Below are 26,921 nucleotides of genomic sequence, written 5' to 3'. Positions count from 1 at the left end.
AGGTATTCGGCTGTCGTGACAGGGACTCTACATGTAATAAGTTCTTGATGTTTAGGCGTTTGTCGGGGTAAGATGTATGATTGTGGATCTACCTGGAGGTCCGAGTGTTAAATAGTGAGGGATTAAAGGTAACGCCCCTGTGAGTCTCACCTGGTAGTCAAACCTTTGTCCATTATGGCACTGCAAACCACATAAACATTAGTTAGGTCCTTAGCGCAACATTAAATAATTCCCTTTCCCTGACATTGACTTCGTAATAAATAGACAGGAAACCAGGCCAAAAACACCGCCACGGTTGGCCGCCGCCGTTCGCACCTCAAAGGCCTACCAACCTCGCTGGCACGTGTTACAAAACGACCGCGGGGGGGTCGCGGACGGGAGATGTCAGGAGTCGCATGCCGCAGAGGGCGTGACCTGGGCGAGTTGGGAGGCTATGATTGGCTGAGGAGTGCGCCCATGTGACGTCATCGGCCACCAATATATGCGACGGTCGGACGCCATTTCAGGGAGTTGAGTTCGTGGCAGACGCAGGCAGACACCAGAGAGTTCGTAGGAGTTGGTTGGAGCACACAGTCGACGCAGAGACACAGTTGGTGGAAAAGCTCCCCGAAGGCAGTTGGTGGAAAAGCTCCCCGAAGGCAGTTGGTGGAGAGTTCGTTCACACACCGAGCACACCAAGCCCACAGAGCACGCGGCAGTTCGCAGCAGTTCGTTGCAAGTCGAGCCCTCCGTTGAACCATTGGTGCACGGGCCTTGTGGAGATCGTCCTCGTGTGAAGCTGCTGGCCACGCGTCGGACGCGTGGTGCTTGGAGCGGGGCCTCGTGGAGCTTGGAGCGAAGGACCTGGTGGTGTGCGATCGGGCCAAAAGGAGCGGTGTTGGACGGCCGCCACGCCAGACGACGAAAGACAGATAAGCCGCATCCGCGTACATTTGAACGACGTGACGTGTTATTTTTGTATTCATAATCTCCCTCGTATCGTGTTTGCTGTCAGTCGTGTGGGGACGTCCCGATTTAGAGTTATTAGATTTACCGGCGCGGCTTTTTCACTGTATTACTATTGGATAATAAATCCTTATATTATTTTCTGTATATATATCTGAACGCAGTTTTCCTGGGTGTTTGATTTTAATAGGTAAGGTTGCGGAGCCTTCGCTGTGTCCCGCCATTCCGCGCGTTTGTGTTGAACTTGAGTCCGCCATTGAGTGTTCGCCTCGGGAGTTAAAGTCTCGCAAATCGGCCATCCGTAACTGTGGTGTTAATCACAGTTGCGTAACAATATTATTTAATATTTAATTTAATTATTTAATTATTTAATATTTAATATTATCCTTTATTATTGGAATATTTAATTTATTTAATATTTAATATTTAATTAGAGGGAATTTAAAGAATTTAATATTTAATTATCAGCATATTTCCTACGAAAATTCCACCTTCCCACTTTATTTTATTCCATTCCGAATTGATTTTAATCCGTTCCAGGGTTGAAAAAGCATTATTACAGGATTGATGAAATGCCATCATGCGCTGCTTACGGTTATAAAAACCGCAGCGGTCGATTTGAATGAAGAAGAGGAATCACATTACATCGGCAAATGACATTCGTTTTGGAGAATCGTGGGGGAGCAAAGATGGCGGACAAATGCCTTCAAAAATGAGCTTCCCTTCCTATCCAGTTAGTACAGAGATCAGTGGTTGGGACCACTGATCTAAATATAACCGGATCACTGGTTTGCTGAAAAAACTGAAGTCGCCGGCCGCCATCTTGGTACTCACCATAACAGGAAAAACGCCCGATAAAACAAAACTCAGTTTATTTTAAAACCTGCTCTTCATAATCACGACGACATGAAAAAGCGCTATAAAAACGAAAACAACCTGCTAATCATTCATGTTTATTCCACGTTGTTTACTGTGGAATTTTCGGTCCGTAGGGAGTCCCAATATGGCGGCCTCGCGCCCACCAGCAAACGTACTCTCATCGGCTGGGAGTTCCCACGATGACACAGCTCAGTGGTCTGGACTGTCCACACAATCGCATCCGCAAACTCAACCAGAAAGTTCAAAACCTTTTCCTACATCGACTCGTCTTAATCATCCATCAACTATGAACACAAGGATCCATGTGCGATGGAGTAACTTCAAATAGATTATTGTTACAAGATCGCGAAAATCGCGACTCAATATCATGCGTCATGCGTTGATACAGTACTTAGCGTCACAACGTCACGGTGGCGTCATGACGTCAGGCCAGCGTCATGACATTTCGGCTTCCTCGGAAGGCATCCAGTCGCTAAATCGTTTATAATCTGCTCCAATCTCAGCAGCAAAGCGAGAAATTATCCAAATAAATAAATCATAATATCGAACCTAATATTACAATTAGGATTTGTTTACAAATATCGTGCAAAATTCACCATTTAAATAGATATTCAGGGAAAAGTGTTGAATACGTCCTGGTAAAGTAAGGCGGTGCTCGCACTAGGACAAGGGAGACCGTGGAGTAAACAACTCATACTTACCTGACAGGAGAAATACCATGATCATTAAGGTGGTGTTCTCAGGGCGAGGTCCACCCATTGCACTCCGGGTGGGTTGACCCTTGCGATTTCCCCAAATGTGGGAAACTCGACTGTACAATTTGTGGTAGTGGGGGACTGCGTTCGCGCTATCCCCTGATTGTTAAACTAAAAACAGATGAATTGTGGATGTAGCTATTAGTAAGGCAGCTTAGCGAGTGGATGTAGCTCTTAGTAAGGCAGCTTAGCAAATGGATGTCGCTGTTACTAAGGCAGCTTAGCAAATGGATGTAGCTATTAGTAAGGCCGCTTAGCAAGTGGCTGTAGCTATTAGTAAGGCAGCTTAGCAAGTGGCTGTAGATATTAGTAAGGCCGCTTAGCAAGTGGGTGTAGCTATTAGTAAGGCAGCTTAGCGAGTGGATGTAGCTATTAGTAAGGCAGCTTAGCGAGTGGATGTTGCTATTAGCAAGTGGATGTAGCTATTAGTAAGGCAGCTTAGCGAGTGGATGTAGCTATTAGTAAGGCAGCTTAGCGAGTGGATGTAGCTATTAGCGAGTGGATGTAGCTATTAGTAAGGCAGCTTAGCGAGTGGATGTAGCTATTAGTAAGGCCGCTTAGCAAATGGATGTAGCTCTTAGTAAGGCAGCTTAGCAAGTGGCTGTAGCTATTGGTAAGGCCGCTTATCAAGTGGATGTAGCTATTAGTAAGGCAGCTTAGCGAGTGGATGTAGCTATTAGTAAGGCAGCTTAGCGAGTGGATGTAGCTATTAGCAAGTGGATGTAGCTATTAGTAAGGCAGCTTAGCGAGTGGATGTAGCTATTAGTAAGGCAGCTTAGCAAGTGGATGTAGCTATTAGTAAGGCAGCTTAGCGAGTGGATGTAGCTATTAGTAAGGCAGCTTAGCAAATGGATGTAGCTATTAGTAAGGCCGCTTAGCAAATGGCTGTAGCTATTAGTAAGGCAGCTTAGCAAATGGATGTAGCTCTTAGTAAGGCAGCTTAGCAAATGGATGTGGACGTTCTGGACAAAAGTGATACATTTTCCCCCACATGCTTCGCATAGCTTTGGCTTTTAATTTTTGGTCGGAACTTTCCTACTCCTTTAACTTGAGCTTGCTCCTGGACTCTGTGTCCGTCTCACCCACTGATCTCTACACAAACTGGATTGGAGGCTCGACGCCAAATCAACGCCAATCGGTCCATTCGCTGTGAAGTCACCGCAAGTATATTCGTCGCCATATTGGTTCCCCCAGAAAATCTGCGTCCGTTCATTGTCTTTATCAAAAGACAATGCCTGCTATATTTTATAAAATAATTTAATCGAAATTTCAATAAAACACTCGAAAAATTGTTTTCAAAAACAAAACAAAACATTGTTTTCAACGACTACTGAAGAAGACAAATGGGAATCTTTCTCAAGGATCCGGCATTTCAGCTGCAGTATCCATGGCTGTTATGAGCAATACCGTGCTGTTCATATGGACTTATTTCCTGAACTGCACTCACACCAGTTTGAAACTGCAGTGGAAGATAATCATATTCACAAGCTCGTGAAGATAGCAGCTTCTTGTTATTGTCGAATCAAATTCTTTCATCTTGGGAAAAAGGAGACGGAAGCCATCACCGGAGAGAAAGTCAGGAAGCAGATGTCCAAACTGATTTTGTTCAAGCACCAGTGAGATTATAGAACACACATGATACAGTGCACACATGTTGCTATTTTATATTCTGTAATTATAATTTGTCATAATTTCGCAATATCCTGACGTGTCTTGGAGGAGAATAACAAAAATATTTACTATTGTAGCGGCTGCCGCTGAGTTTTCACAATCGCCTTGCACCTATCAAGGACGCGGAGCGATCACCATGCCGGGCTCGTCCAGGACGCCCAGGCCCGCGCTCAACTTGCCAGGCCGCAGCCAGGACGCTGGGCCACGCCCCCTGGCGCCGGGCCTGGGCAAACCCCCTGGCGGAATAGATATATATTGCTGACTGATAAACGGTTTTTCAGAGTGCCTGAGTGTTTGATTTCATTAAAGCAACTCAGATGAATTCTAGCTTTTTGTCGCGTCCATTCTTCCGATCGACGTGGGAGCCCCGGCTCCTTCATTGGTGACCTATCGACATGGACACGGCAGTCGCCCTTAAACTGCCTACCTTCTGGGAGGCTCACGCGGCGGTTTGGTTCGCACAGGCGGAGTCCCTGTTCGCCCTGCGAGGCATCACGGCCGACGACACCCGCTTCCACCATGTGGTAGCTGCGCTCGGGTCGGTTACCGCGGCCCGCGCCCTGAGCCTCCTCGAAAGCCCGCCAGCCGCTGACAAATACGGCGCGATTAAGAAGCTGCTCCTCGATGCTTTCGCCCTCCCATCGGCGGAACGCGCACGGCGCCTGCTCGATCTGCCTGAGCTCGGCGACACGCGCCCTTCCGAGCGCATGGACTACATGCTTTCACTGCTCGGCGAGCACTCTCCGGCATTCCTGTTCCGGGAGCTGTTCTTCCGTCAGCTGCCTAACCCGATACGCCTCGCCCTGGCAAGCACGACGATCACAGATCCCCGGGCCCTTGCCAGAGAAGCCGACAAGATCTCCGCCGCAGGACAGCGCATCGTAGCGGCGACATGGGACCCACCGCCGTCCGACGCAACACCCAGGGCGCCCGAGCACCCGGCACGGTCGACGGCCGAACTGCCGACGCCATTGGCGGCCGCTCTACCGAGCCGACCACCTCCGGCACGACGACCGAGGCCTCCACCTGACCAAGCGTGGTGTTACTATCATGCCAGGTTCGGACAGAAGGCCCGGACATGCCGACCCCCGTGCACCTTCGGCAGGCCGGGAAACGGCCGGGCCGGCGTTCATTACCAGCCATGAGCGCCGGCCACACGGGCAACTTACTGTTCATCACGGATAAAGCGTCCGGACGGCGCTTCCTGTGCGACACCGGCGCCCAACTGAGCGTCATACCCGCCTCTGACCAGGACAGGCAATCCGCGGTTTGCGGCCCCTCCTTAGTTGCGGCCAACGGATCGACTATCCGCACCTTCGGCCCGCGCAACGTCACCCTCTGCTTCGGCGGCCAACGCTTTGCTTGGACGTTTGTAACCGCCAACGTGCCCGTGGCTCTGCTAGGCGCCGACTTCCTCTGCGCACACGGACTGCTGGTGGACGTCCAACGGCGTCGTTTAATCAACGCTGAAACCTTCAGCTCCCTGGTATGCACATTGAGCAGCTCCGCGCCGACCGAGCTGGCATGCGCCGTCCCGGCGGCGAACGAGTTTGCTCGCCTGCTCACGGAGTTCCCGGCCCTCACGCGGCCGACGTTTTCGGCCGTCGCAGTACGGCATGGGATCGAGCACCACATACCAACCACGGGCCCGCCGGTCTACGCCAGGGCCCGCCGCCTCGACCCAGCCAAGCTCGCCGTAGCGAAGGCCGAATTCGACGCGTTGGAGCACCTCGGCATCGTGCGGCGCTCCGATAGCACGTGGGCCTCGCCACTGCACATCGTGCCAAAGCCGGGGGGTGGATGGCGCCCGTGTGGCGACTACCGCCGTCTCAATGACGCTACCACCCCCGACAGGTACCCGATCCCGCATATCCAAGACTTCTCCGCCCGTCTGGCGGGACGGGTCATTTTTTCGAAAATTGACCTCATACGGGGATATCACCAGGTACCTGTCAGGGCGGCCGACGTCCCTAAAACGGCAGTCATCACGCCGTTCGGCTTATTCGAATTCTTGCGGATGCCGTTTGGTCTCAAGAACGCGGCTCAGGCGTTCCAGCGCTTGATGGACGGCGTGCTGCGTGACCTGCCGTTCCTTTTCGTTTACCTGGACGACATCCTCGTCGCCAGCACGTCCCGGGCCGAGCACCTCCTCCACCTCCGGACGCTGTTCGAGCGCCTCAGCGAGCACGGCCTCATCGTCAACCCGGCCAAATGCCACTTCGGCACGACGGCCGTTGATTTTTTGGGTCATCACATCACCAAGAACGGGGCCGTGCCGCTGCCAACCAAGGTCGAGGCCATCACCACGTTCCCGCGTCCCCGCACCATAAAGGCCCTGCAGGAATTCCTGGGAATGGTGAATTTTTATCACCGCTTCGTGCCCCGCGCTGCTCAGCTCATGCGGCCCCTCTACGAAGCCCTCCGGGGCATGCCGGCCAAGCACGACATCGCCTGGTCCGCAGCAATGGATGCGGCCTTCCAAGGCTCAAAGCGGGCCCTCGCCGACGCAACACTGCTCGCTCACCCGGTGCTCAACGCTCCCATCGCCCTCACCACGGATGCCTCCGACTACGCGGTGGGCGCCGTACATGAGCAATGGGTGAACGGGGTTTGGCAGCCACTCGCTTTTTTCAGCCGGCAGCTCCGGCCGAACGAGCTCAAATACAGCACGTTTGACCGGGAGCTCCTCGGTCTACACCTGGCCGTCCGCCATTTCCGCCACCTCCTGGAGGGCCGACCTTTCACGGCGTTCGTCGACCACAAGCCGTTGGTTTACGCCATGGCCAAGGTCACGGAGCCATGGTCGGCCCGCCAACAGCGCCACCTCTCCGCCGTGTCGGAGTTTACCACGGACATCCGGCACGTCGCCGGCAAAAACAACGCTGTGGCCGACTGTCTTTCCCGGGCCAGCGCGAACGCGGTCCACCTGGGCGTGGATTTTGCGCTTATGGCGGCGGACCAAACCACCGACACCACGGTGCAAGCCCTCCGGGCGGCGGACACGGGCCTCCGCCTGGCCGACATCCCCTGCGCGGACACTGTCCTGCTCTGCGACGTCTCCCAAGGCCAGCCTCGCCCCATCGTGCCCGTCGCCTGGCAACGCCGCATCTTCGCCTCCCTCCACGGCCTTTCCCACCCGGGCCGGAAAGCTTCCCAGAAGCTGGTGTCGGCGCGTTTCGTCTGGCACGGCCTTCGTCGGGACGTCCGCGATTGGACCAGCGCCTGCACGGCCTGCCAACGGGCCAAGGTCCACCGACACACCCAGGCCCCGCTGGCACCTTTCACCGTGCCCGAACGACGTTTCGACCACGTCAACGTGGATCTGGTGGGCCCCCTCCCCCCGTCACGGGGGTTCACACACCTGCTCACCATGGTGGACAGGACCACCAGGTGGCCGGAGGCCGTTCCCCTCGTCTCCACCACCACCGCCGACGTGGCGCAGGCTTTCATCGCCACCTGGGTCGCCCGCTTCGGCGCACCGGCGGACATCTCGTCAGACCGCGGTCCACAGTTCACCTCCGAGCTGTGGGGCGCGGTCGCCCACAACCTGGGGATCAAGCTCCACCGTACTACGGCCTACCACCCCCAAGCAAACGGGTTGTGCGAGCGATTCCACCGCTCCATGAAGGCCGCGCTCATGGCCGGCCTTCAAGACGTCGGGTGGGCCGACCGGCTGCCGTGGGTCCTTTTGGGCCTTCGCACGGCCCCCAAGGAGGACCTCCAGGCATCCACCACCGAGCTTGTCTATGGCCAGGTGCTACGCGTCCCGGGCGAATTTGTGCCCGACGCTACCAGTCCCTGGTCCGCAGCTCACCAGCGCTCGGACCTCCAGGAGGCCGCCCGACGGTTTGCCCCCGTGCCAACATCCCACCACGGTGACCCCCAGTCCTACGTCCCCCCAGCACTCCGCACAGCGGAGTATGTTTTTGTGCGTCACGACGCACATCGGTGGCCACTCCAGCCGCCGTACGACGGGCCCTTCCGGGTGCTGCGACGGGACGACAAGTCGTTCGTCATCGACATCGGCGGCAGGTCGGACCGGATTGCTGTGGACCGCCTCAAGCCGGCGCACGTGGACGTCGACCACCCACCACGGGTGGCCCTTCCGCCGCGGCGAGGCCGTCCCCCGTCCACGGTGCCCCCCACTCGACCGCCCACCACCTCACCGGACCCCCTCCCACGACCCGCCAGGGGTCGCTTCGGCCGGGTCATCAGGACCCCCCTCAAATTGACCCTGCCGGTGCAAGTCGATTCTGGGGGGACGTGTGTAGCGGCTGCCGCTGAGTTTTCACAATCGCCTTGCACCTATCAAGGACGCGGAGCGATCACCATGCCGGGCTCGTCCAGGACGCCCAGGCCCGCGCTCAACTTGCCAGCCCGCAGCCAGGACGCTGGGCCACGCCCCCTGGCGCCGGGCCTGGGCAAACCCCCTGGCGGAATAGATATATATTGCTGACTGATAAACGGTTTTTCAGAGTGCCTGAGTGTTTGATTTCATTAAAGCAACTCAGATGAATTCTAGCTTTTTGTCGCGTCCATTCTTACGATCGACGTGGGAGCCCCGGCTCCTTCACTATGACCATTGACCATCATGTTTCTCTGCCCAGAAGTATAACTCAGAAGTTTGTTTTCACTATACTGTTACAGACGCGGTTTAGATGTTACTTTGGGCCGAGCGGATGGTCCACCGCGACCGTTACAGGATCCCCGATTGGCCCGACTCCCCCAACGTTGACCAGATCGCACCACAGATATTCAATTTGGAAACCTCTAAAGCGACCGAAAGAGAAGGAAGAGAGAAGAAGACAGAGTACGGAGGAATAACAGGATTTATTATACACACAAGCAAAAAGAAGGAGCGATCAAAATTATTTACAAACAATGGATGGAAGAAGCAGTCACACAGTGAATCGTTAGCTTATACTAGTCAATTTACTTAACCCCAGGACAACGATTAGGACAGACGACGTTCACACTTACACGGGGGATATTGCAGGCAGGTATGGCTTGAGGATGGATGGTTGTTTTGGGAGGCAATGGAGGGTCCAGCGTGGATTGCTGCCTGGCGCGTCCTTTTCGTGGCCTGCGGCCCCTTAGCTGCCCGCTTAGCTGCAGCGCAGCTGGTCGCACGATGGCTCGCACACACCTGCTCGTTCAGGCGTCTTCCTTCTCCCCAGCAACAACGAGCGACAGCAAGCAAGAGGACGGGGTCAGAGCAAGAGCTGGAGGGGCAAGAGCAAGAGCAAGAGGAGCAAGAGCAAGCCAGTGGAGTGCGTCCCGCGGCGACTTATATTGGTTTTCTCACCGAACCTTCGCGCACTTTCTCGGGGGTTCCCGCTCCGCCCTCTCTTAGCCAAACCCCTTGTTCTGGGTTGGATGAGCGGGGCCGACTTATTCCTCCCCCCTATGACGAGGGGGGCGACCCGTCTTCTCTAGCCACTCCCCTTGTTCGTAATGGCCGCAAATGGCGAAAACCGGTCAGCAGCTGCAGGTACTGCGCCGTCACGTTGCACAGCAGTTCAGTACTGCAATAAACGTTTGCTGTGAAAGCTCAAGTGGGGGAATCCCTGGCACTTGAGCTGCCATGGATCATCGGAGGGGCCTACGCTTTATTTCGTTTGATGCAATGCAGAGTCAATCTAGTGGGAAACACATATTTAGCCTACATAGAATAAGGAAATAAACTATTTAAAAAGATATATCGTGGCCTGTGTGTAAGTTTCATGGAATTAACTAGGAGGACGGCTGCGACCATTATTTACATTACGAGGGTGTTACACACAACAAAACCATACTTTTCACATTCGTTACACTTTCTCCAAAATTGTTACACTTCTCAAAACCGTTACACTTCTCAAATTCGTTACAATACTATTCTGATTCTTTGATAAATGGATGCAATTTATTTTCAATGGTACTCACTTCAGTAAGAATATTGTGCCATGTGGAATGAAAAAACAAAACGAACACTTGACCACAAATATGGTACGTATACAAGTATTCACATCCCAATTTATTTTGCAGATCCATGTTATATTTATCAGTCATGAAAAAGTAAACGCAGTCCTATTTTCCTATTCTTTAAATTTTTAAAGAATATTTAATTACTATTAATATTTAATATTAATATTATTTAATATTTAATTTAATTATTTAATTATTTAATATTTAATATTATCCTTTATTATTGGAATATTTAATTTATTTAATATTTAATATTTAATTAGAGGGAATTTAAAGAATTTAATATTTAATTATCAGCATATTTCCTACGAAAATTCCACCTTCCCACTTTATTTTATTCCATTCCGAATTGATTTTAATCCGTTCCAGGGTTGAAAAAGCATTATTACAGGATTGATGAAATGCCATCATGCGCTGCTTACGGTTATAAAAACCGCAGCGGTCGATTTGAATGAAGAAGAGGAATCACATTACATCGGCAAATGACATTCGTTTTGGAGAATCGTGGGGGAGCAAAGATGGCGGACAAATGCCTTCAAAAATGAGCTTCCCTTCCTATCCAGTTAGTACAGAGATCAGTGGTTGGGACCACTGATCTAAATATAACCGGATCACTGGTTTGCTGAAAAAACTGAAGTCGCCGGCCGCCATCTTGGTACTCACCATAACAGGAAAAACGCCCGATAAAACAAAACTCAGTTTATTTTAAAACCTGCTCTTCGTAATCACGACGACATGAAAAAGCGCTATAAAAACGAAAACAACCTGCTAATCATTCATGTTTATTCCACGTTGTTTATTTACTGTGGAATTTTCGGTCCGTAGGGAGTCCCAATATGGCGGCCTCGCGCCCACCAGCAAACGTACTCTCATCGGCTGGGAGTTCCCACGATGACACAGCTCAGTGGTCTGGACTGTCCACACAATCGCATCCGCAAACTCAACCAGAAAGTTCAAAACCTTTTCCTACATCGACTCGTCTTAATCATCCATCAACTATGAACACAAGGATCCATGTGCGATGGAGTAACTTCAAATAGATTATTGTTACAAGATCGCGAAAATCGCGACTCAATATCATGCGTCATGCGTTGATACAGTACTTAGCGTCACAACGTCACGGTGGCGTCATGACGTCAGGCCAGCGTCATGACATTTCGGCTTCCTCGGAAGGCATCCAGTCGCTAAATCGTTTATAATCTGCTCCAATCTCAGCAGCAAAGCGAGAAATTATCCAAATAAATAAATCATAATATCGAACCTAATATTACAATTAGGATTTGTTTACAAATATCGTGCAAAATTCACCATTTAAATAGATATTCAGGGAAAAGTGTTGAATACGTCCTGGTAAAGTAAGGCGGTGCTCGCACTAGGACAAGGGAGACCGTGGGGTAAACAACTCATACTTACCTGACAGGAGAAATACCATGATCATTAAGGTGGTGTTCTCAGGGCGAGGTCCACCCATTGCACTCCGGGTGGGTTGACCCTTGCGATTTCCCCAAATGTGGGAAACTCGACTGTACAATTTGTGGTAGTGGGGGACTGCGTTCGCGCTATCCCCTGATTGTTAAACTAAAAACAGATTAATTGTGGATGTAGCTATTAGTAAGGCAGCTTAGCGAGTGGATGTAGCTCTTAGTAAGGCAGCTTAGCAAATGGATGTCGCTGTTACTAAGGCAGCTTAGCAAATGGATGTAGCTATTAGTAAGGCCGCTTAGCAAGTGGCTGTAGCTATTAGTAAGGCAGCTTAGCAAGTGGCTGTAGATATTAGTAAGGCCGCTTAGCAAGTGGGTGTAGCTATTAGTAAGGCCGCTTAGCAAATGGATGTAGCTCTTAGTAAGGCAGCTTAGCAAGTGGCTGTAGCTATTGGTAAGGCCGCTTATCAAGTGGATGTAGCTATTAGTAAGGCAGCTTAGCGAGTGGATGTAGCTATTAGTAAGGCAGCTTAGCGAGTGGATGTAGCTCTTAGCAAGTGGATGTAGCTATTAGTAAGGCAGCTTAGCGAGTGGATGTAGCTATTAGTAAGGCAGTTTAGCAAGTGGATGTAGCTATTAGTAAGGCAGCTTAGCGAGTGGATGTAGCTATTAGTAAGGCAGCTTAGCAAATGGATGTAGCTATTAGTAAGGCCGCTTAGCAAATGGCTGTAGCTATTAGTAAGGCAGCTTAGCAAATGGATGTAGCTCTTAGTAAGGCAGCTTAGCAAATGGATGTGGACGTTCTGGACAAAAGTGATACATTTTCCCCCACATGCTTCGCATAGCTTTGGCTTTTAATTTTTGGTCGGAACTTTCCTGCTCCTTTAACTTGAGCTTGCTCCTGGACTCTGTGTCCGTCTCACCCACTGATCTCTACACAAACTGGATTGGAGGCTCGACGCCAAATCAACGCCAATCGGTCCATTCGCTGTGAAGTCACCGCAAGTATATTCGTCGCCATATTGGTTCCCCCAGAAAATCTGCGTCCGTTCATTGTCTTTATCAAAAGACAATGCCTGCTATATTTTATAAAATAATTTAATCGAAATTTCAATAAAACACTCGAAAAATTGTTTTCAAAAACAAAACAAAACATTGTTTTCAACGACTACTGAAGAAGACAAATGGGAATCTTTCTCAAGGATCCGGCATTTCAGCTGCAGTATCCATGGCTGTTATGAGCAATACCGTGCTGTTCATATGGACTTATTTCCTGAACTGCACTCACACCAGTTTGAAACTGCAGTGGAAGATAATCATATTCACAAGCTCGTGAAGATAGCAGCTTCTTGTTATTGTCGAATCAAACTCTTTCATCTTGGGAAAAAGGAGACGGAAGCCATCACCGGAGAGAAAGTCAGGAAGCAGATGTCCAAACTGATTTTGTTCAAGCACCAGTGAGATTATAGAACACACATGATACAGTGCACACATGTTGCTATTTTATATTCTGTAATTATAATTTGTCATAATTTCGCAATATCCTGACGTGTCTTGGAGGAGAATAACAAAAATATTTACTATGACCATTGACCATCATGTTTCTCTGCCCAGAAGTATAACTCAGAAGTTTGTTTTCACTATACTGTTACAGACGCGGTTTAGATGTTACTTTGGGCCGAGCGGATGGTCCACCGCGACCGTTACAGGATCCCCGATTGGCCCGACTCCCCCAACGTTGACCAGATCGCACCACAGATATTCAATTTGGAAACCTCTAAAGCGACCGAAAGAGAAGGAAGAGAGAAGAAGACAGAGTACGGAGGAATAACAGGATTTATTATACACACAAGCAAAAAGAAGGAGCGATCAAAATTATTTACAAACAATGGATGGAAGAAGCAGTCACACAGTGAATCGTTAGCTTATACTAGTCAATTTACTTAACCCCAGGACAACGATTAGGACAGACGACGTTCACACTTACACGGGGGATATTGCAGGCAGGTATGGCTTGAGGATGGATGGTTGTTTTGGGAGGCAATGGAGGGTCCAGCGTGGATTGCTGCCTGGCGCGTCCTTTTCGTGGCCTGCGGCCCCTTAGCTGCCCGCTTAGCTGCAGCGCAGCTGGTCGCACGATGGCTCGCACACACCTGCTCATTCGGGCGTCTTCCTTCTCCCCAGCAACAACGAGCGACAGCAAGCAAGAGGACGGGGTCAGAGCAAGAGCTGGAGGGGCAAGAGCAAGAGCAAGAGGAGCAAGAGCAAGCCAGTGGAGTGCGTCCCGCGGCGACTTATATTGGTTTTCTCACCGAACCTTCGCGCACTTTCTCGGGGGTTCCCGCTCCGCCCTCTCTTAGCCAAACCCCTTGTTCTGGGTTGGATGAGCGGGGCCGACTTACTCCTCCCCCCTATGACGAGGGGGGCGACCCGTCTTCTCTAGCCACTCCCCTTGTTCGTAATGGCCGCAAATGGCGAAAACCGGTCAGCAGCTGCAGGTACTGCGCCGTCACGTTGCACAGCAGTTCAGTACTGCAATAAACGTTTGCTGTGAAAGCTCAAGTGGGGGAATCCCTGGCACTTGAGCTGCCATGGATCATCGGAGGGGCCTACGCTTTATTTCGTTTGATGCAATGCAGAGTCAATCTAGTGGGAAACACATATTTAGCCTACATAGAATAAGGAAATAAACTATTTAAAAAGATATATCGTGGCCTGTGTGTAAGTTTCATGGAATTAACTAGGAGGACGGCTGCGACCATTATTTACATTACGAGGGTGTTACACACAACAAAACCATACTTTTCACATTCGTTACACTTTCTCCAAAATTGTTACACTTCTCAAAACCGTTACACTTCTCAAATTCGTTACAATACTATTCTGATTCTTTGATAAATGGATGCAATTTATTTTCAATGGTACTCACTTCAGTAAGAATATTGTGCCATGTGGAATGAAAAAACAAAACGAACACTTGACCACAAATATGGTACGTATACAAGTATTCACATCCCAATTTATTTTGCAGATCCATGTTATATTATCAGTCATGAAAAAGTAAACGCAGTCCTATTTTCCTATTCTTTAAATTTTTAAAGAATATTTAATTACTATTAATATTTAATATTAATATTATTTAATATTTAATTTAATTATTTAATTATTTAATATTTAATATTATCCTTTATTATTGGAATATTTAATTTATTTAATATTTAATATTTAATTAGAGGGAATTTAAAGAATTTAATATTTAATTATCAGCATATTTCCTACGAAAATTCCACCTTCCCACTTTATTTTATTCCATTCCGAATTGATTTTAATCCGTTCCAGGGTTGAAAAAGCATTATTACAGGATTGATGAAATGCCATCATGCGCTGCTTACGGTTATAAAAACCGCAGCGGTCGATTTGAATGAAGAAGAGGAATCACATTACATCGGCAAATGACATTCGTTTTGGAGAATCGTGGGGGAGCAAAGATGGCGGACAAATGCCTTCAAAAATGAGCTTCCCTTCCTATCCAGTTAGTACAGAGATCAGTGGTTGGGACCACTGATCTAAATATAACCGGATCACTGGTTTGCTGAAAAAACTGAAGTCGCCGGCCGCCATCTTGGTACTCACCATAACAGGAAAAACGCCCGATAAAACAAAACTCAGTTTATTTTAAAACCTGCTCTTCGTAATCACGACGACATGAAAAAGCGCTATAAAAACGAAAACAACCTGCTAATCATTCATGTTTATTCCACGTTGTTTATTTACTGTGGAATTTTCGGTCCGTAGGGAGTCCCAATATGGCGGCCTCGCGCCCACCAGCAAACGTACTCTCATCGGCTGGGAGTTCCCACGATGACACAGCTCAGTGGTCTGGACTGTCCACACAATCGCATCCGCAAACTCAACCAGAAAGTTCAAAACCTTTTCCTACATCGACTCGTCTTAATCATCCATCAACTATGAACACAAGGATCCATGTGCGATGGAGTAACTTCAAATAGATTATTGTTACAAGATCGCGAAAATCGCGACTCAATATCATGCGTCATGCGTTGATACAGTACTTAGCGTCACAACGTCACGGTGGCGTCATGACGTCAGGCCAGCGTCATGACATTTCGGCTTCCTCGGAAGGCATCCAGTCGCTAAATCGTTTATAATCTGCTCCAATCTCAGCAGCAAAGCGAGAAATTATCCAAATAAATAAATCATAATATCGAACCTAATATTACAATTAGGATTTGTTTACAAATATCGTGCAAAATTCACCATTTAAATAGATATTCAGGGAAAAGTGTTGAATACGTCCTGGTAAAGTAAGGCGGTGCTCGCACTAGGACAAGGGAGACCGTGGGGTAAACAACTCATACTTACCTGACAGGAGAAATACCATGATCATTAAGGTGGCTGAGTAAATCTTGCAAGGTGCTGGGCCCAGTGACGAACACCAGAGACGTGGATGGCGTTAGGACTGGAGCGAGGACCATAAAAGTCAAGTTGGAATCTGATCACACATCGCCTGGAGGGATTCGGCACTTTCCTGGGAAAGTGACTATTGGCCCATTTCGGGGATTCTTGTACTATCCTGGGCAAGTCTAGATGTGTAACAGATGTGGGAGCACGGACCACATGGCATAGGCATGTAACACACCAAAGTGCTACAGGTGTGGTTCTTTTGAGCACCTGGGGCAAGCGTGTTCTAAACCCCTGAAATGTAGCTTGTGTGGTAGTTCGGACCATTTGTTCCGTCAGTGTCCAGAATCGTTTGCCAACAGAGTTAAAAGCACACGTGAGTTTCTGTCGGGTAATTCAAGCAGAAGTGACCGTCATAATTCTGTCCATGTACAGGATGGAAATGAGGTAACTGAAGCACGTCAGCCAGCCACTCAGCCAGTGGTGACACTTGAGCCCCCCAGTGAAATGTTACCAGCGGTTTCAAAGGTCGGTATGGCGGAGGTTAGCTTGTCTTCCCCAAACCTCCAGGATGCCTCCATCCAGCCAGAGGGTGTTGAAGAGCAGGGAGATAAAGAAGCTGTGAGTGAATGGGGAGCGGAGAATGAAGGCTCAGAGGTCAGGAGCAATAGGGTGGAAGTGGTTCAAGGTGAAGACAGTCATCCTTCAGTGCTAGTGGCACTTGGAAGTAAGGAGACTGAGAGGGAAGTGTTAAAGAGGGGGGGAGGGGATCGGGGCGGCAAGGTGACTGAGAAGACAACCACCAAGGGTGGGGTGGAGTGGGACTTGGTACATCAGGAAGAAAGGGCAGAGGAGTCTGCATTTAAAGTGGGGAGACGGAGGTCTGCAAGATGGGGGCAGGGTTTAAAGAAATCGGGGGACAGCAGAACTTCCAGAGGAAGAGATCGTTCTCCACTAAACTACTCCTCGGATGGACCGCCTCAAGATTCTGTCAGTTAACGTTCGAAGCATTCTAAGGCCAAGTCGGAGGGCTGTGGTTTTGAGGGAGATAAAATCTACGGTTGTGGACGTTGTTTTCCTGCAGGAATGCTTTCTGCCGGCCCGTGCAAGTTATCCGGCCCTTATTAAGGATTGGTCAGGTCCTTCGCATTTTTCGGGTAGCAACGTCAACAGGAATGATGGGATCGCTGTACTTTTGTGCCATAGGTTTTCCTGGGTGATTAGGAGTGCGATCGATGTGTTGCCTGGGAAGATATGCGTGTTGGATGTGGATTTGTATGCTTTGCGTTTTCGTTTTATCAATGTTTATCTTCCTCAAAATCCGGGGGAGCGTGTCGACTGTTTGAAGAAGATTCAATTATGGCTATGTACGCAACGCCTCTTGGTTTTGGGTGGAGACTTTAATTTGTCGGTGGATATTCCGGAACGAGATTCATCGTCTTTGTTTGCGAAAAACATGTTGCTTGCGTTTGACCTGAGGGATTCATTTCGGGAGCTACATCCGGCGGGTCCTGGCCACACATGGGTGGGTAGTGGAATTTATGGGCCATCACGGATTGATCATGTTTTTATTTCAAAGCAATTTGGGATTCGGAGTTTCCAGAGGATCTGGAACTCCTTCTCAGATCATTGTGGGGTTGAAGTCGACCTTTCGTTGCCGATTCAGATCCCGATGGTCGAGGGTCACTGGAAATGTAATATTACATTGTTTGAGGTGCCTTGGTCGTATAATATTGTTGTGAATATGAGGACTGTATATTTTTTTTGATTGTGTGCTGTATTATTGTGATTATTGTTTATTCTGTGCCTCCTGCCTCCGGAGCTGTGTAAAGACCAAAAGGGCGTCCCATAGTCCACAAGCATACACGTCAGCCAAGTAATAGAATATACCTGTTGATAGTTATCTCTTATTCTGTGTTTTAGCGTAAGGCTGTGTCTTCCATTAATAGAAATACTCCATTGCACCAGTGAAAGAGATAGATTCCCTGCCATTCCCATCACCAGTTACCTCCGATCCAATTGCCGCCATTGGCCACGAGGCCGGGTTGGGGAAGAAAGGCGTGTCTCCACCTCGTCATAGAGGGGGAGGAGTGAACCAGCCCCGCTCGACCAACCATGAGCCAGGGGTTTGGCTACAGAGGGCGGAGGAAGAGCGGTCGGGGAGGTTCGCAAAGGTTGAGGGGCGGGGGCCTATATAACCCAAGGCAGGGCGTGTCCAAAAAAGGAGATGCGTTTTTACAGAGTCGAGCTTGGAAGCAAAAACGGAGATGCACTTTTGAGCCGAGACAAGGAGGGTCACAAAGAGCTGAGTTGGTCGTCAGTGGTTGCGTTCAGTGGTTGCGTTCAGTGATTGCGTTGAGGGGTTGCGTTGGAGACGGAGTGGTTGGACCAAACAAAAGAAGAGAGGAGAGAACCCGTCACGCCAGACCCCCCACCAGCGCGTCGGCTCTGACCGTGATCCGACCCGTGATCCGACCCGTGATCCGACCCGTGATCCCACGCACACGACAGGATCGGAGGCATCAGCGGCCATCGAGGTCCCGCCCGACGTCCCGTGCAGGATCAAGCTCCAGCCAGCTCCGTGCCGTCCTCCCCCTCCAGCCACGCACCGCCGTCCAGCCAATCCACTCTGCAATTCCCCGTGTGAGTCGTCTTTGTTTGTTCTGTCCTGGGGTTAATTAAGTCTGTATAACGATAAGCTAGTACTTCCCTGTGTCACCTGCGTCTTATGTGCTTGTAAATAAACGTCACTGCTTTCTTTTTGCTTGTGTGTAAATAGTAAATAAATGTAGTAGTATTTCAAACCTTTCTTGGCCTTCGTTTTCCTCTTTACATTGCGTCGTTTTTGTCTTTTCCCTCATTGAGCAGCTAGGGGGCGATACGGCCAAAGTTCTGGGTGAATCGGGTGAGTTTTGTTCGGTCGCGGTCTTACACCACCGCCCGGTCTATAACATCTAACCGCGATCTATAACAATTGGTAGTCAGGAGGTGGGATTCGAACCTGGGACTAAATTTATTTAGCCCAAATTTTGGACACCAATTGTGTTAGTACGATAACAATTGGTGTCGAGGAGTGAGATCGGACCCGGAGCGCGTTTACGCGCTCGAAATTATAAAGCCGAAATTTGTTTGTTGTATAAAAACCCGAATTTTGAAATCGCGCCATGGCTGTTCAAGGCGACGGGATGCCGGTGGGAGAGATAGAGATAGACGGGGTGGAATCGACCCAGGACCTCGGGGAAATGTATGTGGAGGAAAGGGAGGAGAAAAATGGCAATGTGGTTGAGGGAGTATCAGACGCACAAAATGGCGCGCTCGCGCACGTGGTTGAAGAGTCCCAAAATAGCGGCGCCGCGGAGGGCGAGCCCGCGGTGGCGGCTGGGGACGCTGGGCAAACCGGGTTTGACCTCAGATTATTCTTGACCCAACTGAATGCAAAAATGGATAGTATGGGGGGCCAAATGGGGGTAATGAGGGACGAAGCGAGGGGTACCGGTGAGGGATTAGAAAAGAAATTTGAGGGATTAGAAAAGAAATTTGAGGGATTAGACAAGAAATTTGAGGGGTTAGACAATGGGATAGAAGGGGTGAAACATGGGTTAACGGGGGTGGAAAACAGAATGGCTGCCCAGGAGAATCAGTTAGAAGGGGTGAAACATGGGTTAACGGGGGTGGAAAACAGAATGGCTGCCCAGGAGAATCAGTTAGAGGGGGTGAAAAATGGGTTAATGGGGTTAGAAAATAGGATGGAGGACAAATTGCGGGAAATAGGGGAACAATCCGCCCGGGAAATCGAACAGATGGGGAACCAGATGGAGGAAATACGACGAGGGGTGAGTGAGGAGGTCTCGGGGCTACGCGAGGAGGTAAAGCGAGGCGAAAAGCGTATAGAGAAAGAGGTGAGAAATAATACGGCAAAGTTACAGGGGGGAATAGAAGATCTGACGAAAGGAGTAGAACAGCTGACAGTGGGACAAAAGGAACCAGCGGACCAAGTGGAAAAGAACACTGCAATCATCGGGGGTTTAAAAGCAACACAAAAGGACATTAAAAATGAATTAATAGCGACACAAAAGGAATGTCAAATGGTACATGAGGGATTGACGAAGAGGTTGGAAGAGGTGACAGAAGTAATGGAGACGAAGGACCGGGAGGTAAGGACGCACATAGAAACGGTTAAAGTAGCGATGGAGGAAGAAATAGAGGGGGCGCACCGGGAGCTGAAGGAGGTAAAGGAAAAATTAGAGGAGGTGGAAGAGGGGGTGAGTGAAATTAAGAAGAGACGGAGGGAAACTAAGAGGGAGATAAAGGAGGAAGTCATGGAATATGTACAAGGTCTGTGTTCAAATCATGATGAGATGCTCACTAACCAAATAAAAAGTTTGCAGGTGGCAAAGGAGGTGCGGAGACAAAGTACGGAGGTGAGTGGCAATGTATATGATGTGAGGAAAGCTTCAGTCGGCTTGGGGATTGGTTTGGATCCGGGTGTTCGTGAAAGGCCGTTGGTGAAGTGTGTGACAGGTCAGGTGTGCGAAAAAAGAGGTGTGCGAGAATGTCCGACCATGGGTTGTGTGAGGAAAAAGTGCACGCCGGGGAGTGAGTGTGCCGTCAGGAGTGAGCCGGTCGAAGCGCGTGTGCGAGGGGGTACATGGAAGCGCGGTGTGGTGAGTGTTACGGAGGAAGTAACGAGAGAGTGTACACCTGTGGTGAGTGTTACAGAGGATGTAACGAGGAAGTGTACGCCTGTGGTGAGTGTTACAGAGGATGTAATGGGAGGGTGTGCGCGAGAAAGGTGTGTAACGGACGGGTGCATGAGGAAAGAGTGTGCCGTCGAAAGTAAGGGTGAGTGCGCTGTCAAGAGTGGTGGTGAGAGTAGTGAGAGTGACAAGGAGAGTGAGCTGGTTGTGACAGGTGAGCGAGGATGTACACCTGGGATGGAAGGATGCACACCTGGAATGGTAGAGCGTGTGTGGGAAGGCACATTTGAGTTGGTAGTGAGGCACGTGGTTGGGTGTGCGGGTGAGAGCACACCTGTGATCGTCACAAAGGAGGTGACCGAGAAAGGGGCGCGAAGAGGTGTGTTGGTGAGGTGTGCGAGCGACGAATGTGTGCCAAGGTGTTCGGTGGTCAGGTGTGTGACCAAGTCGGTGAGCGGAATGAGTGTACCGAGGTGTGTTAGAGAAGGTACGACCAAGAGCATGGAAACGGCTGCATGTATGAGCACGAAAGGGGTAGCGTATGCTTGTAAGCATCCAGGTGAGGCGTCGACGATAACCGGGTTAAAGGTTAGAACGACTTATAGCCGACTCGGGCCCTCGGTGCGTGCCGGGCTTCGCGTGCCGCGAGAACCAGCGGGGATCCGAACCACGGCGGTTTCGAAAGAACTGCCGTGCGCGATCCACGCTGGGCCTCGCGTGGAACGGCTGCGTCCGGGCTCCACTAGACGGAGCGGGCCGCCCGATAGGAAGGGTCGTCATGGCGACCACTTTCTATTGAGACGTGCCGGCAGGTCGAGATCGGGACATTGGATGGCTCCACGCCGAGGTGGTGCGTGGGATCTCGGCCCGGGTAAGCCCCCATCCCTGCCACGAATGCGGGACGTATCCAGCCGCTGGCACAAAAGAACCCGCGTTCATGGCTCGGCTGTACGAAGCCGAGCTTTCGAAGGAAATTGGCGCACCGAGAGGATGTAATAAGTAGACGGGTGATGGTGATAGTGATAGTGATTTAAAACGAAATTTAGAAAAGTGAATAGAATTGGCAGTAAATGGAAAATTTTTGAATTGTTGGATTTGGACGAGCGAAATTGGTAGTGAGAGACCCCCGATGTGGTGGGATGGCAAATCCACCATCCTTCCCATGTGGGGGCAAAGGAGCAATAGTTTATGGGGTGTATGGCAGTGAAAACTAGCCCGGGTGGGTTAGGTTATATGGATAGGGCCCTAGAAGATGACATTAGGTGACGTTAAGTTTAGTTAGTGACTGATACCTGTAGTGGGGACGCAGGTAGCTTAGTGTGGATTATAATGACGTGGGAGCGCAATAGTTTAAAGGGACGACTGGGAAGCGCAAGTTTCAGAGGGGAGTAGTTAGCTGAGATGATGCCGTGTGTGTGAGGATTGAACAGGTGAGAATGGAACAGGTGTGATTGCACAGGTGTGCAACTGACAGGTGAATGGAGCAGTGTATGAGGAAGTAGTGGTGATTGCGTGTTGTGTTGACCAAATGGTCCAGGAAGAGGAGGAGGGTGCAGGTGGCACCAGGTAGGATTGCACAGGTGTGCAACGACAGGTGAATGAAAGACAGGTGTATGGAATAAATGGTCTGGAGGATTGGAATGGATGGTCGTGGAGTGAGAATGGTGGAAATTGTGGAGTGGAGTGGATGGTGCGAAGGTGTGAATGGGGGAAGAGTGGACCCCCATCACGGATACCCGGGGCGGGTAGTGTAAGTGTTAGGTAGAGGGTGCAGGTAAATTGTGGTTGGATATTGGCATCTGTGGTGCGGGTGACAGAATGGTATGTGGATGGGTGCGTTGGTGTTGTGGAAATGGCTGGGCGTGTAACCTGTTAGTGTGTGTAGTTGGTTTGGGCACTCCACCACTGTAAGGATGTCGGCCAGGTGAGGCCGCAGGTGGGCTCTGGGAGCCGGTAGTAGTTGTTGTGGATGGGGCCCGAGGATCCGGAGGACGGACCCGGGTAGCCCAGTGCCAGAGGGCACCATGGGGTGACAGAGCCAGGAGAGGGGCTGTCCCCAGTTAGTTAGGTTAGGGTGAGGAGCTAGGTAAGCTCGGGTGGCAACTACAGTGGTGGAGGTGTGCAGGTGGGTAGACCTGTTGGGAGAGGTACACGTCGCAGCCCAGAAATTGTGCTAGAGCACCGGGAGATGATTTGGGGGAGTGAGACCCCAAATTGAGAAGCACCACAGTTTGGCCAATGGGAATTGGTTATTAGAACCCCTAGTGTAAGAGGGCCAATGGTTTGGCCAGAGAAAGACCCCGGGTAGTGTAAAGTGTGTTAAAATCATTTAGAGGATAGTTAGGATGAAGGATCTCCTCGCACCATCTGCATCCACTCACCTGAGGTGACAGGTACTCCACACCATGCCATGTTTAATTATTTTTACTGTGCAAATGTTTGGAATGTGAGACGCATCATGACGTGGGTGTGACATTGTGCGTAATTCCATCTCTGCCTCCTTATGAGGATTGATGATGAATTTGGTGATGGCAAATTTTGAAGTAGAGGGATTGTGGAGACGAATTTGGTATAGGGGAAATATGGGGAAGACGTGACAGTAGTGACGAATTTGTAAATGTGTAGATTTTTGTACATATGGGGTAAGGGCAAGGGTAGGCGAGGTGACAGGGGGGTGACGTACGGTAGGGATGAGCTTTCTCACTTCGCCCTCCGTACGCATTTCGCCTTGCATTGCCTTATTGACGTGTACCTTTGTGACCTTACCCCTCGCTCAATTGTCTTTCCCCTTTTGTCTCCCACATGACCTGTGCGCCGTTGGGCGCCGAGGGGAGCGTGCGTGGGTCGGCCATTGTGCGCCCGAAATGCCCAGAACCAGCTGTCTGCATCGATGCACCACATTATGGACCACATGCCTGTGGCCGAGCACCACTTATGGACCCCATGGGTTGGGGCATGGCCCCTCTGCTGGAACCGGCCATGAGGGCCCGAAATCTTGCTGGCGGACCTTGGCCACAGGGCACCGATGCCCCACAGGTGAACCACACTAGTCGGCCCTGTGGGCCATAAATAAAATCAAATAAAAAAGGGACACATTGGGCACACTTTATTGAAAATAGGCCGCCAGTAAGCAAAGCAAAATGGAAATGACAACATCTGGAAGACAAATAATAATAACCAGCAGAGGGAGCCGAAGAGCGAAAGACCACCTGCAGGGTTAGGGGTTGTTGATTTTATTTTTATTGAACATTCATTGAACAATGGTGACTGCACCGATCGGTGCTTGGGTGTGTATTGGTGCGTTTTTGGGTGCGTTCATGGTGCGTCGATGCAGAGCAGACTGTCTCCCCCCCAGAAAGAACAATTACAGGTCCTGGGTTAGTTTTGTAAATAAAAATAGCGTCAGTGTAAATAATGCTCCCCACCGTCAGTGTTTAGTTTGAAGACCATTCCGCAATTCGGTTAACTGTGGGCGTAAGTCTGTTAGGCAGGGTGCAATGGAGCAGCGGGACACATTTATTTATGTTTTAAAACTGTCGCACTCGGGGTCAGGTTAAAAGTAGAGGGAACTACACCTACGTGTCACACTAAATAAAAGTTGTAGGCCCGGGACGTGCCTAAGAGGAGGAGGGTGCAGTGTTGTGAATATGAGGACTGTATATTTTTTTTGATTGTGTGCTGTATTATTGTGATTATTGTTTATTCTGTGCCTCCTGCCTCCGGAGCTGTGTAAAGACCAAAAGGGCGTCCCATAGTCCACAAGCATACACGTCAGCCAAGTAATAGAATATACCTGTTGATAGTTATCTCTTATTCTGTGTTTTAGCGTAAGGCTGTGTCTTCCATTAATAGAAATACTCCATTGCACCAGTGAAAGAGATAGATTCCCTGCCATTCCCATCACCAGTTACCTCCGATCCAATTGCCGCCATTGGCCACGAGGCCGGGTTGGGGAAGAAAGGCGTGTCTCCACCTCGTCATAGAGGGGGAGGAGTGAACCAGCCCCGCTCGACCAACCATGAGCCAGGGGTTTGGCTACAGAGGGCGGAGGAAGAGCGGTCGGGGAGGTTCGCAAAGGTTGAGGGGCGGGGGCCTATATAACCCAAGGCAGGGCGTGTCCAAAAAAGGAGATGCGTTTTTACAGAGTCGAGCTTGGAAGCAAAAACGGAGATGCACTTTTGAGCCGAGACAAGGAGGGTCACAAAGAGCTGAGTTGGTCGTCAGTGGTTGCGTTCAGTGGTTGTGTTCAGTGATTGCGTTGAGGGGTTGCGTTGGAGACGGAGTGGTTGGACCAAACAAAAGAAGAGAGGAGAGAACCCGTCACGCCAGATCCCCCACCAGCGCGTCGGCTCTGACCGTGATCCGACCCGTGATCCGACCCGTGATCCGACCCGTGATCCGACCCGTGATCCCACGCACACGACAGGATCGGAGGCATCAGCGGCCATCGAGGTCCCGCCCGACGTCCCGTGCAGGATCAAGCTCCAGCCAGCTCCGTGCCGTCCTCCCCCTCCAGCCACGCACCGCCGTCCAGCCAATCCACTCTGCAATTCCCCGTGTGAGTCGTCTTTGTTTGTTCTGTCCTGGGGTTAATTAAGTCTGTATAACGATAAGCTAGTACTTCCCTGTGTCACCTGCGTCTTATGTGCTTGTAAATAAACGTCACTGCTTTCTTTTTGCTTGTGTGTAAATAGTAAATAAATGTAGTAGTATTTCAAACCTTTCTTGGCCTTCGTTTTCCTCTTTACATTGCGTCGTTTTTGTCTTTTCCCTCATTGAGCAGCTAGGGGGCGATACGGCCAAAGTTCTGGGTGAATCGGGTGAGTTTTGTTAGGTCGCGGTCTTACACCACCGCTCGGTCTATAACATCTAACCGCGATCTATAACAATATTATTAAGGAAAAGATTTCCCAATGGGTTACTTTAATCCCAGAATTCGGACACATTTGTGACTGGTGGGAAGATTTTAAAAGCAGAGTAAAGAAGTTGTTGCTTTGTTTGGGGAGAACAATGAGGCGATGGGAAAACAGAAAGTTCGCTCGCTTGTCGCTTAGATTGCAGCGTCTGTTTGCCCTCCAATTGAATGGTTTTGAAGTTGGGCGGGAAATTTAATTGGCGAAATGTAGCATTGCCGCATATTTCCGAAATCAAGAAGACCGGATTGTTTTCCGGAGTCCCGTGAGGGCAGTGAGGCAGCGAGAACAGTGCTCTCCCCCCTTTTTCCGGAGGCTGATCAAACGTCGGGTGCAACCGTCGTGCGTGAGGGACAATAACTGAACAGATCAGTCTGACCGACAGGTGGTCGATGATCTAATTAGGGATTTCTACTCTAACTTGTATAAAAGGGAGGAGGTCTCGGCAGTCGACAAGGGCCATCTCTTCTCGCATTGCAAGGTTCAGGCGAACGGTACAGGAAGCAGCCATCCATTTACGTCAGTGGAGCTGGAGCGGGTGGTTGGAGTGTTAAAGAAAGGTAAAACCCCTGGAAGTGATGGAATTCCAAATGAATTTTATCAAGTATTTTTGCGAGAAATTAAAGGGCCGTTTTTGGAAGTCTGCAATGCTATTTGGCAGGAAAATACGGTGCCAAAGTCTTGGTCAGAATCGCTGCTGATTCTACTCCCAAAAGAAGGGGATCTCAAAGATATTAAGAATTGGAGGCCAATTTCTCTACTGAATTCGGACTACAAGATTTTCGCGTCAATGTTATTGGGTCGCATGCAGCACGTGGTCGGTAGGGTCCTACACGTGCACCAGAGGTGTGGGATAAAAGGTCGGAGGGCTTCCGACGTGGTGCTCCTCGTTCGGGACGTACTGGCCTTGGTGGGGAACAGAAGGTCAGACCTTGCAGTTTTAAGCTTGGATTTGGTAAAAGCATTTGATAACGTCTCCCGGGATTATTTATGGGACCTATTAAGGGTGTTGTCCTTTGACGCAAAGTTGGTTCGGGCAATGCAGTGTCTTTATGAGAATTCGACTGCAAAGGTAGTGATAGATAACAGGGTTTTAAATGGATTTAAAGTGGAGAAAGGGGTCAGACAAGGCTGTCCCTTATCCCCCTTGCTTTTTGTTTTGGCAACCCTCCCCCTCGTCTCGGCTTTGGAGAATAAGGTGGATGGGTTTAGGATCCCAGGGATGGTGGGGGATGGCATAGCCTCCATAGCATT

General features: G+C 49.9%; 1 protein-coding gene and 2 non-coding genes across 3 annotated transcripts in view; all 3 read left to right on the top strand.

Moving 5' to 3' along the window:
- Positions 1-26,921, top strand: part of LOC137411810 (neutral amino acid transporter A-like) — a 272,303-nt gene that overhangs the window by 192,979 nt on the left and 52,403 nt on the right. The window lies entirely within an intron of this gene.
- Positions 2,518-2,681, top strand: LOC137435865 (U1 spliceosomal RNA). The gene has a single exon (XR_010986159.1). It is a non-coding gene; the product is annotated as a U1 spliceosomal RNA (small nuclear RNA).
- LOC137435823 (U1 spliceosomal RNA) lies at positions 11,620-11,783 on the top strand. Its single transcript, XR_010986139.2, has one exon. It is a non-coding gene; the product is annotated as a U1 spliceosomal RNA (small nuclear RNA).

Source organism: Myxine glutinosa, chromosome 9 (assembly GCF_964187855.1).
Source record: "Myxine glutinosa chromosome 9, kmMyxGlut1.1, whole genome shotgun sequence".
Lineage (NCBI taxonomy): Eukaryota > Metazoa > Chordata > Myxini > Myxiniformes > Myxinidae > Myxine > Myxine glutinosa.
The sequence above is the reverse complement of the archived record's forward strand: the minus strand, read 5'-3'. Positions and strand labels throughout refer to the sequence as shown.